General features: G+C 42.0%; 1 protein-coding gene across 17 annotated transcripts in view; it reads right to left on the bottom strand.

The window, feature by feature from the left end:
* Nucleotides 1-14,874, bottom strand: part of HMBOX1 (homeobox containing 1) — a 159,619-nt gene that overhangs the window by 120,366 nt on the left and 24,379 nt on the right. The window contains exon 1 of one of the 17 annotated variants that reach the window (XM_043542086.1): nt 2,414-2,423. The exons of the other annotated variants lie outside the window; for them this stretch is intronic. The gene's annotated coding sequence lies outside the window, so the exon portion shown is untranslated. Of the gene's footprint in view, nt 1-2,413; nt 2,424-14,874 lie in introns of those variants that run through there. 17 annotated transcript variants of the gene reach the window in all.

Raw genomic sequence — 14,874 nt, 5'->3', positions numbered from 1 at the left:
GTTTTTTCCTGACTAAAATCATAATCGAACCTAGTATTTGTTGGGATATTAGTGCCCAAAGATGTAGCAACAGGCTTTTCTGATGTAACAGAAGGACAAACATACCTCCCTAATGTACTGTTCTGTTAAAAAAATGAAAGGAGAAGAAAAACAGTACATATTGCATTTACATAATGCCTTTCATCAGAGAAAGTCAAAGTGTTTTACGATGCATTAAACAAACCTCAACATCTGAGTTCGGCAAGGGACACAGAGGTATCACTTCACCAATTCCTTAAATGCACTACCTCTGGGATGGAAAGTAGCAGCAAACTAATATATAACAGTCCTAGAGAACAGCTGAGGGCAAGAAATGAAGAATACTTTATCCAACAGAAACTGCAGAGGGAATTGAAGTAAACAGAAAGTAATTAATAGAATAAAGCCAGGCCATGGAGGTTTACCATCCCTAACTTTTGTTTGATAAAGTGCAATGGAATTTTTAGTGAGTACAAGGTATCAGGACCTCACTTTAGGTCTCATCTCAAAGATGGAACCTCTAGCAGCACAATGCCACATACCAACATCTTGGGGCATGTTTGGTATTGACCGAGCGGAAAGAATGCCACATTCTAAACCACCACCACCATCCCCACCTGCATGTTGCCCAGAGGTTTCCCAGCCAAGCACAGATCTAATCTGATACTAGTTTGCTTGAGGGAGTAGTTAGTATCAAAGCATAAGCCAGTATTGCTGTTGTGTCAGTGAAGAACAGCAGAGAAGAATGGTTAACAAGAACAACATTGCATGTGAGAGATAAGGATACTAGCCCGAGCCACAATGAAACCTGTTGCCTTCCATTCTAATCACTTAATTTTGTACAGTGCTTTGAAGATATAAAGCACAATATAAGTATTAATACTTTAATTATCAAAGAGCTTCAGCGCCCATTTCAAGGCACGTGCAACCCAGGCCGAGTTCAATCTTCATCCAGCACATTTTATCTAATTTATAATAAAAATAATAGAAAATAAGTGCCGACTGGTTGCCTCCTGCCCAGTCTTGTTCTATAGTTGACTGTACCTGCCCCAAAGTTCTCATTTAAAAACCGCACCACACCCAAAACCAGCAGCTCTTCAACAGGACCCTTTGTATAATGATCTCTAGAGACACTAAATGGCAGAATCTTTAAAAGTGTTTTGTTGTTTTTATTACAGAAACGTAACATCCCCTTTAGTCTAGCATCTGGATTTAAAAATAAAATTGACCAAGCCAGTTCAACTGCTGTCTTAAAAAGGGACTCTTGGTGTAACTTTTGCATGTTTTTTACCAAAATTTTAATGATATTTCTCCATGTATAAACTGGCTTACTTGGTGCATTTCCCTCAGCTTGGACACTGAAACTAGACCGAGATCAGCATCCACTGAAAGGAAAAGTATAAACTAAAAAATTAAGAAAATATTCCTGGTAGGTTTTGCATAGCCTTTATGCCCCCTTATTCCCCAAGATGCAAACCTGGAGGCAAAGGTAGTTGCCAATCCCTTTATGGGTCAACATAAAAATCACTTTTCAGTGGTATGAATTTATATTGCAAAGTTTGCAAAATACTTTCTTTTAATAAAAATCTTCCTTCGTTGATGCTTGTAATCACACTTGGGCTGCTAAAATATTTATACATTGTGCATTCTGCAGTAAACTTTTCATGTAGGTAAAACGACAGGTATATTTACAGCTGACAGTGGCTCTTACAGTGATATCTTCTAGCAAACAAGAAAATATGCTGATAAAGCAAACAAGTGTTTACAGGATTCCTCCACCCCATCAGTTGTCCTAATACAGGACGGGGCCACTGATCTAACAGGACTGATGCAGGTTTCATGGCATTCGGTTTCCCCGCACTGATCACTGAGCAGCAGACTGAAGTGGCAGTAAAGAAAGTTTCTCTTTATTGCAAACAAAGCCCACACTGCCTTTACCAGAAGAAAACAAAAAGTTGTCTGAAGCCAACTGATCTGTACTTCATGCTCTTTGAAAGCATGATCCTCCCATCAGTGTTCCTTGGGCCGCTTCAACCTCCTCTATAAAAAAGGTAGTTTTCTGGTTCACAGATCTCTCTTCATCCCCACCCTCAGTAAGTACAATCTTCCCAGTTCTTAGCCTCTTTACTTGAACTCTTTCAAACTACACTAATACTGCCTCCAGTTCTCCTGTGACACCTTCTAAATTGTTCACTGAATTCTTCCAGGACATTTCTAATCTGAGGCCATGTCTACACTAGAGACCTTACAGCAGCACAGCTGTAAGATCTCCCACATAGCTGCTCTATGCTGACGAGAGCGAGCTCTCCCAACCATCTAATTAAACCACGAGCAACAAATGGTGGTAGCTATGTCAGTGGGAGAGCATCTCCTGCCAGCATAACACTGTCCACACTGGCACTTCTGTCAGTGTAACTTATGTCACTCAGGGGGATTTTTTTTTCCCATACCCCTGAGCAACATAAGTTATGCCGACAAAAGTACTAGTGTAGACATGGCCTTAGTTTCCCTGTGATCTCATTCCACTCCATCATCTATCTTTTGCCCCTCCCATAAAAAAAAATCATAAAAAAGTATAACACAGCAATATTTGAAAGGGGGAAGGGGAAGAGAAAGAAGGGTGAAAATGTTAGGGAAAGTAATGTCTTACTGAGAACTTGTAAATGAAATTTAACAATTAATGAGGGGAGGAATTATCTAGGATTTATATAGTGCTTGACATGTGTAACAATAACTAAGACTCACGAAAGTGAAAACAGAGTAAAAATTTAAACTCTTCACTTAGTATACAAAGAGCAAGATAGAGTGCAAGCTAGATTTTAAAAATGCAAACATCGAGGGAACAATACAAAGTTAATAAGAATATAATGGCCATTTTGGTTTAACTATAAAAGTTTTAAGATTAAAAAACCCATAACTTCAAGGCTGATAAAGTGTTACAATTACAGATGTAAAGATGCCATTCTGTAAAGCTCTTGGTTGCAATGCTAGCCCCTGATCTTGCAAACACTTACATGTGAGTAGCAGTCCCATTGGATTCAACAGGATTACACATGCACTTCCATGTTTGCAGGATCAGAGCCTAGAATTGCGTGTCTCAGGCAGAAAGTGGGAGGGAAAAATCAATTCCTTAAGAAGCTTCTAATAAGCTATAACTCCTCTGAGTTAGATTAAAGTCAAATGCTGGAAACCAAAGTGGGGGATTAGAACCAAAACTCTGTTTCCCAACTCTATATACTAAAATGTAAATGATTCATTATACCAAATGATCTATGAATTTATAATTTATTATTGTTCAACAGAACTGGACAGAGCATGTGCAAGAGCAGGAGAAAAAGAAAAACCAAGTAAACCAAATAAAACTCAGACCATATTAAATCCACTGTTAGTTTCCTCCAATTCTACTCCTGTTCTTTACTGAATCAAACATCTTGGCCCAAATAAATAGGACATTGTGATGATTTGGGGAATCTGTCTAGGCACAACTTATGAATTCTAGTTTGACATTCTGTATACTGTTAACTGCATTTTGACTGTAAGACTAGTCTGGCTTTCCTGCTACCTTTTTACCTCTATCCTGGGATGGAATTCCAACAGGTGAGGACAGAAGGCTAACAATGGAGGGGCATTAAACTTTGATAGTCTTCTATTCAAATGGATGCTGCCTTGGGCAAAGAAGGTCACCAGCCCAAGAAAACCAGTCCGGCCAAGTAGGCTGGTAACTAAGGCTATGTCTACACTACGGACCCTAGAGCGGCACAGCTGTACCATTGCAGCTGTGCCACTATAAGGTCTCCTGTGTAGCCGCACTATGCTGGCAGGAGAGATTTCTCCCACCGGCATAATTAAACCACCCACAACGAGCAGCAGTAGCTATGGACGTAGGAGACGCTCTCCCATCAACGTAGCACTGTCCACACTGGCGCTTTTGTCAGTGAAACTTATGTCGGTCAGTGTGTGTGTTTTTTTCACAACCCTGACCGACAAAAGTTTTGCTGACAAAAGTGCTAGTGTAGACAAAGCCTAAGCAACAGATCATCTGGTGGGGGATTTTGAACACCTGATGAGGCTCACATGAGAAAGGAGACAGCAACTTTAGAAAAGGAGGACTCGCTCTCACCTACCTCACCAGCCATTTTTAGAGAGAAAGGGAGAAGACACCAGAAGGAGAAAGCAAGGCTGTGCAGGTGGCTCCTGGACACTCTAGAAGACTCTGAATTAAGCCCAAAGACCACTCTAGAGTGGTAAGGAAATTGAGGCAGGGAAGGGAGTTGTTGGTGTTTTTTGTTACCACCTCGATCTGAATAAATCTTCTGCTATCTGAAGAATAGTTTGCAAAGCCCCTGTCTCACGTACCTCAACTGTCATGTGTCCCTGCAGAGGTAAATGGTAAACCAGAGTTCCGACAAGGTTAGAAGTCTGGGAAATGATGTGCTTAAGCTGCAAAGGTGTGCAGGTGGCAGCATTGGTCCTGGGGGCCTAAAGCAGCTGAACCACAAGGTCTCGCTTCAGGGAAGGGATAATAAACAGAGTCTGTGCTGAGGAAGCATGACAGAGAGGCCAGAGAAAGACAGTGCTAGAGTCTTCCCAGACCCAGGGAAGCTTAGGAGCACATGGGTCCAGTAGTGGTGGGACCCTGGTGAGTGTACAGCTGGAAGAGTTTGCCAGACAGCCACATTCTAGATGTAGAACCACTGCAGTCAGTCCTTAGGTACTGTATGGCAAATCTCCTTGTCCCCAGCAAAGTGCTCAGTTCTCTTTATCAATGAGTGTGAACAGGACAGAACTTCTGGGAACATCCATATTCAAGATTAATTATCCAAGAAAAGAGCTGCTATTCTTACAATCTTGTTTTCAAATCATTTCAGCAGAGTTTCATAGATACTAAGGTCAGAAGGGACCATTATGATCATCTAGTCTGACCTCCTGCACAACGCAGGCCACATAATCTCACCCACCCACTCCTGCGAAAAACCTCACCTATGTCTGAGCTATTGAAGTCCTCACATCGTGGTTTAAAGACTTCAACGAGCAGAGAATCCTCCAGCAAGTGACCCGTGCCCCATGCTACAGAGGAAGGCGAAAAACTTCCAGGGCCTCTTCCAATCTGCCCTGGAGAAAAATTCCTTCCCAACCCCAAATATGGCCATCAGCTAAACCCTGAGCATATGGGCAAGGTTCACCAGCCAGATTTAATCATTTTATTAAGATAATGTTGAAATAAGCAACGGTACAGAGTTCAAGCATAGAAGTTTCTGGTTGTCAGGGGATAAGGTACAGATTATCAAGGGGTACAAACTGCGATTTAGGAGCTGGTGGAACAAGGATCACATAATAATCTGCAATCTCCCCGACTGGGGGGAAAGTTTAACCGGTCAGAGTACAGACATCGAGATATGGGGTAAGTCATCCACACAACGGCTATGTTCAGTATGCTGGGTACAGTGAGTGAATATGGGGGTGGGGATGGGTCTACCCTCATTGGAGGGGTTTAATGTTCAGTGGGATTACGTTTCCAGTTCATATGGTCCGGTGGGGAAGGCCTCTCAGTCTCTTTCCCACAGTGTGTGCACAGTGTTCCGATGGGGAAGGCCTCTCAGTCTCTTTCCCACAGTGTTCCGATGGGGAAGGCCTCTCAGTCTCTTTCCCACAGTGTGTGCACAAGGTCGTACCGGCTCACTCCTCCTGGTACTGTCGGTGGCCGGTGATGTGCTCGATGTAGATGTCCCTGGACCATCGGATGGTGAACTACAGAAAATTCTTTCCTGGGTAACTCAGATCCCACCCCATCTAACATCCCATCACAGGCCATTAGGGCTATTTACCATGAATATTTAATTACCAAAATCATGTTATCCCATCATACCATCTCCTCCATAAACTTATCGAGTTTAATCTTAAAGCCAGATAGGTCTTTTGCCCCCACTGCTTCCCTTGGAAGGCTATTCCAAAACTTCACTTCTCTGATGGTTAGAAACCTTGGTCTAATTTCAAGTCTAAACTTCCTGGTGGCCAGTTTATATCCATTTGTTCTTGTGTCCACATTGGTACTGAGCTTAAATAATTCCTCTCCCTCTCCGGTATTTATCCCTCTGATATATTTATAGAGAGCAATCATATCTCCCCTCAACCTTCTTTTAGTTAGGCTAAACAAGCCAAGCTCCTTGAGTCTCCTTTCATAAGACAAGTTTTCCATTCCTCGGATCATCTAAGTAGCCCTTCTCTGTACCTGTTCCAGTTTGAATTCATCCTTCTTAAACATGGGAGACCAGAACTGCACGCAGTATTCCAGGTGAGGTCTCACCAGTGCCTTGTGTAACGGCACTAAAACCTCCTTATCCCTACTGGAAATACCTCTCCTGATGCATCCCAAGACCGCATTAGCTTTTTTCACAGCCATATCACATTGGCTGCTCATAGTCATCCTATGATCAACCAATACTCCAAGGTCCTTCTCCTCCTCCGTTACTTCTAATTGATGCGTCCCCAGCTTGTAACTAAAATTCTTGTTATTAATCCCTAAATGCATGACCTTACACTTCTCACTACTAAATTTCATCCTATTACTATTACTCCAGTTTACAAGGCCATCCAGATCCTCCTGTATGGTATCTCGGTCCTTCTCTAAATTGGCAATACCTCCCAGCTTTGTACCATCTGCAAACTTTATTAGCACTCTCCCACTTTTTGTGCCGAGGTCAGTAATAAAAAGATTAAATAAGATTGGTCCCAAAACCGATCCTTGAGGAACTCCACTGGTAACCTCCCTCCAGCCTGACAATTCACCTTTCAGTAGGACCCGTTGTAGTCTCCCCTTTAACCAATTCCTTATCCACCTTTCAATGTTCATACTGATCCCCATCTTTTCCAATTTAACTAATAATTCCCCATGTGGCACGGTATCAAACGCCTTACTGAAATCTAGGTAAATTAGATCGACTGCGTTTCCTTTGTCTAAAAAAATCTGTTACTTTCTCAAAGAAGATCAGGTTGGTTTGGCATGATCTACCTTTTGTAAAATCATGTTGTATTTTGTCCCATTTACCATTGACTTCAATGTCCTTAATTACTTTCTCCTTCAAAATTTTTTCCAAGACCTTGCATACTTCAGATGTCAAACTAACAGGCCTGTAGTTACCCGGATCACTTTTTTTCCCTTTCTTAAAAATAGGAACTATGGTAGCAATTCTCCAATCATACGGTACAACTCCTGAGTTTACAGATTCATTAAAAATTCTTGCTAATAGGCTTGCAATTTCGGGTGCCAATTCCTTTAATATTCTTGGATGAAGATTATCTGGGCCCCCCGATTTAGTTCCATTAAGCTGTCTGAGTTTCGCTTCTACCTCAGATATGGTAATATCTACCTCCATATCCTCATTCCCATTTGTCATGCTACCATTATCCCTAAGATCCTCTTTAGCCTTATTAAAGGCTGAGGCAAAGTATTTGTTTAGACATTGGGCCATGCCTAGATTATCCTTAACCTCCACTCCATCCTCAGTGTTTAGTGGACCCACTTCTTCTTTCTTTGTTTTCGTCTTATTTATATGGCTATAGAACCTTTTACTATTGGTTTTCGTTCCCTTAGCAAGGTCCAACTCTACTTGACTTTTAGCCTGTCTCACTTTATCCCTACATGTTCTAACCTCAATAAGGTAACTTTCCTTGCTGATTCCTCCCTTCTTCCACTCCCTGTATACTTTCTGCTTTTTCTTAATCACCTCTCTGAGATGCTTGCTCATCCAGCTTGGTCTACAACTCCTGCCTATGAATTTTTTCCCTTTTCTTGGGATGCAGGCTTCCGATAGCTTCTGCAGGTTTGATTTAAAGTAATCCCAGGCCTCCTCTACCTTTAGATCCACAAGTCCTTCAGTCCAATCCACTTCCCTAACTAATTTCCTTAATTTTTGAAAGTCAGCCCTTTTGAAATCAAAAACCCTAGTTGCAGATTTATTTTTGTTAATCCTTCCATTCAGTTTGAACTGAATTAGCTCATGATCACTTGAACCAAGATTATCCCCTACAACCATTTCTTCTATGAGGTCCTCACTACTCACTAAAACCAAATCTAAAATGGCATCCCCTCTAGTTGATTCAGCAACTACTTGATGAAGGAATCAATCATCTATCGCATCCAGGAAAATCTGAGCCCTATTATTATTACTAGCACTCGTCCTCCAGTCTATATCTGGGAAGTTAAAGTCTCCCATGATCACGCAGTTTCCATTAGTATTTACTTTATTAAAAACATTAAAAAGGGCTCTATCCATATCCAAATTAGATCCCGGCGGTCTATAGCACACGCCAAGCACTATCCCAGGGGAGGCTCTAATAGTTTTCTTCCCCAATGTGATTTTTGCCTAGACAGACTCTGTCTTATCCATTCCATCACTTCTTATTTCTTTACCTTCTACCTCATCACTGATATACAATGCTACTCCACCACCTTTACCTTTATTTCTGTCTTTCCTAAACAGCACATACCCTCCAATACCCATACTCCAGTCATGACTACTATTCCACCATGTTTCTGTTATCCCTATAATATCTGGTTTCACTTCCTGCACCAGTAGCTCTAGTTCCTCCATTTTGTTACTTAGGCTCCTCGCATTGGTGTACAAACATCTTAATTTTTGCTGTTTGGCCTCGCTCACATTCTGTACCCTATTAGGCATGGTCATTCTACAGCCAGTATAACCTAATAGACTGGTATCCACACTGCCCTTCCTCCTTATATACATACTCCTACCCATGGCTGTATCCTTTCTTACTTCGTTTTCTTCCCTCTCAATGCTAAAATCAGGCGTGGAGATTACCTGGACATCTCCCAACCATCTCCCCCAAATTCCTAGTTTAAAGCTCTCTTAATCAGTTGTGCCAGCCTCCATCCTCGAAGTCTATTTCCTTCCCTACTCAGATGAAGTCCATCCCGAGAGAACTGTCCGCTGTCCATGAATGCCTCCCAGTGGCCATACATCCCAAAGCCCTCCTTATAGCACCACTGCCTAAGCCATCTGTTGATAGTCATAATCTTGTCACACCTTTGTTGCCCTTCTCTAGGAACAGGCAGAATCCCATTAAAGATCACCTGAGCCTCGATTTCCTTAAGCGTCTTCCCCAGCCTAGCATAGTCTCTCAATACTTTCCAGCGAGAATCTAGCCGTATCATTTGTTCCCACATGAAGGATAATTAGGGGATTCTTTCCTGCTCCCTTTAGGATCCTTTTCAACCTCAGGTCTACATCCCGTATCTTAGCACCTGGAAGACAGCACACCCTTCTATTCTCTGGATCAGCTCTGGTTACAAGCCTGTCTATTCTTCTCAGTAAAGAGTCCCCGATCACATAGACCTGCCTTTTCCTGGTGACGGTGCTATTCTCCAGTCTATCCCCTGTTCCCTCTGGCTGCAAGTTCTTTCCATTCCTATTCAACCCATCCTGTATTCTCCTGGGGCTCATATTTGGTGTAGTCTCCATTGACTTTTCCCTATAGGACTAGCCGCTCTTCTCTTCTTCCTTGCCCTTCCACCTTCAGCGACTACCTGCTGAGCCCCTTCTTCATTTTCCAACTCTGCAAACCAGTTCTTGAGCTCTATTTCTCCTTCACTAGCCCGTCTTTTCCTCTGCCTGGTTCTTTTGGTCACATGCTTCCACTGACCACTTTCCTCACAGTCTCCCCTCAGAATTCCCCAGCCCTGCTTCCATCTGCAAGTCTGAGTTTTTCCCTTCAGATACCTCATGTCTTTGCTCCATCATCCGCTTGAACTCTTTCCTAAACTCAACCAGACTTTCCACCTGCATCTCCAAACCTCAGATCTTTTCCTCCATCAGCTCTACCAGACGGCATTTCAGCAGAGTTGTTTTAGGGGTAGACAAAACTAATATTCTGAGAGCAAGGAAACTGAGATAGCTGGGATAGTGCAGATCGTTTACTCATTATCTCATGCCCTGAGAAATTCATTCCTCAGTATACTCAGGAAACACAAGTAGCCATATATTGAAACAAATCTCGGCTCCAAACAATTTTTTTTCCCTCCAAAGCCAATTTTTTTTTTGCCACCAACGGCGAAGAAATTGCATCTTGCTCAGATGCTACGTTTTCAAGATCTATACCATGAGTTTTTACTCCCAGAAATTTGGACAAAACTTTCTACCTTGGTTTCAGTAATGTTCAAAGAATCCCTTACCACATCACAATTTCTATGCACCATGTCCAATTCTGGGGCAACTGCAGACTTTCAAACCGGCAGCCTTACAATCCATCCAAGATCGACTGTGTCGGCAATAAGGGGATGTAGTGCTGCCATCCTTAGCATGTCCCAGGTGAGGTTTAAAGAAGGATTTATTTGGAGAAGGTGGCCGGTGTTTAATTTACAAGCTTAAAGTAGCAGGCAGGACCCAGCTGAACTCTGTTTGTCTCCTGCCCATGCATGCATGTCCTTCAACAGTATTTCTGAACAGAAAGGATTTAAATAGCTCCTTTTCTAGTAGCTTTCTGCAGTGCTGCATGCACAGTGGAACCAGAAAATCAAACCATTAAAAATGTGGGTTTGGTGTGCCTGCAAAACACGCACATTCTAGTACTGTCTGCTGGTGAAGTCCTCAAACAAAAATTACACAACAATTGCATTTTTCAAAAAAAAACAAAAACAAAAAAAATCACATGCACCATGTCTGATCTTTAGGTCCAAATTTCAAAGACAGGGGTATGTTACTAAGGGCTTGTCTACACTACCCGATCGATCCAGCGGAGCTCAATTTATTGCGTCTATACTGAGCGCTCTCCCATTGACTCCGGTACTCCACCAGAACAAGGAGCAGAAGCAGATTCGACGGGAGAGCTGAAGACAGTGCGGTAAGTAGATCTAAGTACGCTGATTTCAGCTACGCTATTCATGTAGCTGAAGTTGCGTATCTTAGCTCGACCCCGCGCGGTACTGTAGATAAGCCCTAAGTATGCCCAATTGGTGTGTGCCTACACCATGGTTTCTTAAGTACAGCAACATACACACATGTAGCTTGTTGCCTCTAACTGCATTTTCACAGCAGAGCGGATAGAAATTAATTTAAAAAAAATCAAAATCTGATTTAAATTGGAGTTAAATACTTTTTCCTTTTTTAAAAATAAACCTATTTAAAATTAAATATGAAATTATGACAATCTATATTAAGGCCTAAATTTATTATAATCTGTTAATCATTTAAATAAAAAATATTCAAGCAGTAAGTTTGCTGCTGAAGTTTTAAAGTAAGTCAGACACTTGGCTAAGCACCAGCAGCTGGAGTCTGTTGAAGTGCTAACCAACTTTAGAAAGCTGTAGCCTCTTTTTCAGGTGCAGAGAATATTTTCTTCATTTCAGTTTATTCACCTATTGAAGTTCAGTTCAATGACTGGTTGATTCAAAGCTGAGAAATAAATTGGGAGTTAAAGAAGGAAAATTTGTTTTCCTCTGCCAACCGATCAATAAAAACAAGTGTGAGGAAAAGATCTACTAGTTCGAAAATCTTGAGGAACATGGTGACCAGAAACATTCAGTTCACAAACTACAGGAAATACTTCCTTTGTTTAATAAATGACTTAGTTTTAAATGCAAAACATGTTTCAAAATACTTATTGCTATATATCCAGCACATTTAAGGCTGTTTTACTAAATAAAAAAAACAAATTTTAAAATGCTGGTTTTGTGCAGTTTAATTTAATTCCAGTTTCCATCAAAATCTACTCTGACACAAATCCCAAGTAAAAAACCAAAATAATCTAGTAAATAAAAAGTGTCATTCACCATTTTCTAACATATTAAAAAAGTACAAGTTAGGAATATGAATAAATGTTAAGCTACATACTTATTTAAGCAATTATACCAAAGGTGCATACTCCTAGTGTGGAAGTATAACATTGTATAAGTATAACGTTGTATAAGGGGACATGCTGGATACATTGTGTATGAGAGGGCATGCCAAAACATATTACAAAGTATCTGAGGGAGCACACATAGGGACAGTTAGCTTTTGAATGGAAAAGCAATTAAGATAGAGCCAGCACATCTAAGAAGCAGGCATCAGAATGGAAGGTGTGAAGGGCAATTAGTTAAGTTAACTGGAAGCTGTTAAAGGAGATTGTTAAGGGTGGCAGGTAATTGAAGATACGTGACTGGTCTCAGGGATCTCGAAGAGTGGTGACTAAAATCTTTTTCTTCTTTTGTCTGTAACTTCTCTGTAACTTGTTCTCCAAAAAACTGTATAAATTAAAAGACACAAGCCCCACTCGGGGGGGCTCACTTCTAAATGTATTAGAGCAGCTTTGCTAATAAAACAGAGTGGTCTGATAAATTGTGAGTCTGAGTCAAACTTTGACACTAGTTACAATTTAGTACTACGTTTTGCTAACAGCCAAAAGTTGATTTTCATTCTTTAGGAAAATAACAAAATGCGAGAAATGCAAAACAATTAAAAATTGATGGTTTTCATCAAGGTTTCCTACTTGCTGATTTAAATCATGATTTAAACCTGTGATTTATATCCCTGATTTAAATCAATCCACCCTGCTGCAGAGTTAACTTGGGAGATCACTACCAAGCCACACTCACGTGTGTCCACTTAACTGCATCCACACCAGTACTGTACTCAGGTGTGTCAAACACTAGACCTTCTAGGGTCATATCCCATGGTTCTTGGTGCTGCAGCAAGCTGAGCCGCTCTGATTCTTTCCCAGTGAATTGTGGAAAAACTTGTCTGTCTTTCTGTCCATCCATTGCAAAATGGATGGTTGTAGTGGTCCATTGGGCTCAGGCTTGGACGGAGGCCACTGACTTGCTGCATCACGCAACAAAAGACAGTCAATTAGCAGTCTGCAGCTCTGGACCTCTGAGTGGGCAGAGCAGGGAGCAGGTTATTGCCTAAGCCAGGATGGGCAGGGATGGTTCCCTAGCCTGTTTGCCAGAAGCTGGGAATGGGCAACGGGATAGATCACTTGATGATTACCTGTTCTGTTCATTCCCTCTGGGGCACCTGGCATTGGCCACTGTTGGAAGACAGGATACTGGGCTAGATGGACCTTTGGTCTGACCCACTATGGCCGTTCTTATATGTTCTAAGCGTCCTTGCTAAGGCAGCCAGCAATCACAATCTAGGGCCCTGCAGCCTTCTGGCCGGAGCAAGCCAAAACCACAGGCCTTCAGGCCAAGGGGGAGGTTGGGGTGGGGATGGTGGGAAGGGGTAAGGGATCCATGCCTACCCTATTCCACCAGGTCCCAGCCCAGGGCCCTCATAGCGATGGACGGTTCCGCCACTGGGTCAGCAAAGATTCCGTTGAAACACGCTGACTTGCTCCCTGGCAGCAAAACCAGAGTAATAGTTTCCTCGAGCTACTTCCTACGCAGTCTGGGTGCAGAACTCCGTAGTCCAAGGGTCCACCATCTCTTTGGGGTACACAGCTGCGGGCAGTCCTGGCAACTTCTCTCCACAGTTGGTCTTCTCTGGGGGCAGGGCACTGCACAGCGCAGTTTCAGCTCCGGAGTTCTGCAGCAGATTGGAGACATTTGCCTCCTTCCATGGCTCCAGCCCAACTGAGCTGCAGAACCCAGCGTGGGCACAGGCAGGGTTGACCGGGCTCCGCCCACCAGGGGAGCGTAGTGGTCGCTTGGGCCCACTATAATGGACTATCTGCTTGAGTGTAACCAGCACTGGGATTTTAGCCTATATCCCAGGATGGGCCAGCTATCCGGGGTGTGAGACACTCAACACTTGGGTCAGAGGTTGGTGTGTGGATGGGAGCCACGTTATAGCCAACACCCAAGAAAGAGCCAAGTTCACTCCACACTGAAGACATTCCCTAACTGGCCATATGTACAGGTAAAGGCCTTCCATAAGGACCAATCTTGTATTTCTTACTCAGGTAGAATGTCCATTATTTTTGACAACAAAGCCTTTTTGACCAGAACAAACATGTTTCACGAAAAAATTCATTTTGGTAAAAATTTTCAAATGTTTATGGAAAATGATTAAAATTTCATTTTTCCAGTTCAGATTTTGGTTTAAAATAAATAAATAATTAAAAAAAAACATCAGTTTTTGAAAACCAAACTTCACTGATCAAAAAAAGTAGAAAGTGTTCATGGGAAATTTGGAAAGAACCTAATTTTTTAAAAAAAAGTATCCCAAGAAAGTTATTTAGCCTTTTTTTTTTTTTTTTGGGGGGGGGGGGGGGGGGGGGGGAGAAGGGGTGTCAGCTAAACTTCTAAAAGTCTGGATTAAAACTCTTGTGGCAGGGACTGTACTTGCCTCTGTTTTGTAGAGAACTGCGCAAAGAGTGGGCATTCAGCAAATAGATGTAAGCTGTTTTGGGCAAGCTACCAATTCTGCCCTGGACATTGCAAAACTGGTTGTCCCTATATTGGGAGGAGACAAATGGAACACATAAGTGGTCTGGCAAAAAGAGCTCCAAGAAGGAGCAGATGTCAATATAAATTGTGTTTCAAATTAACTAATGTTTTAATTAGAATGAAGGGTAAGACAAGACAGTAAACAGAATTTTACATTGCATCTAGTGCTATGTCAGGATATTAAGAGTAACAGTCAGCATGAATTACCGAAAGTCTTTATGAACCTTAAGTTTCCAAAAACTTACCTAGCAATCATCCAGACAAGCAGCAATAGTCGATGAATAACCTGAACTTTGGCCAAATAGGCAGGCACGCATTTGAGAAAGCGGTTTTAAAACAAATAAAGGGCCAGTGATATGTAACCATTTCATTCATATGTGGTGTTAAACATAGAGCTGATTACATTGTAAAGTCCTACAGTTTGTACTCACTCAGAGTGAGCCCCGTTTGACAACATGGGACACCTAACTGGT

This window comes from Chelonia mydas, chromosome 3 (assembly GCF_015237465.2).
Source record: "Chelonia mydas isolate rCheMyd1 chromosome 3, rCheMyd1.pri.v2, whole genome shotgun sequence".
NCBI classification, from domain to species: Eukaryota; Metazoa; Chordata; order Testudines; family Cheloniidae; genus Chelonia; species Chelonia mydas.
Note: the sequence above shows the minus strand (reverse complement) of the source record. Positions and strands in the feature narration are given on the sequence as shown.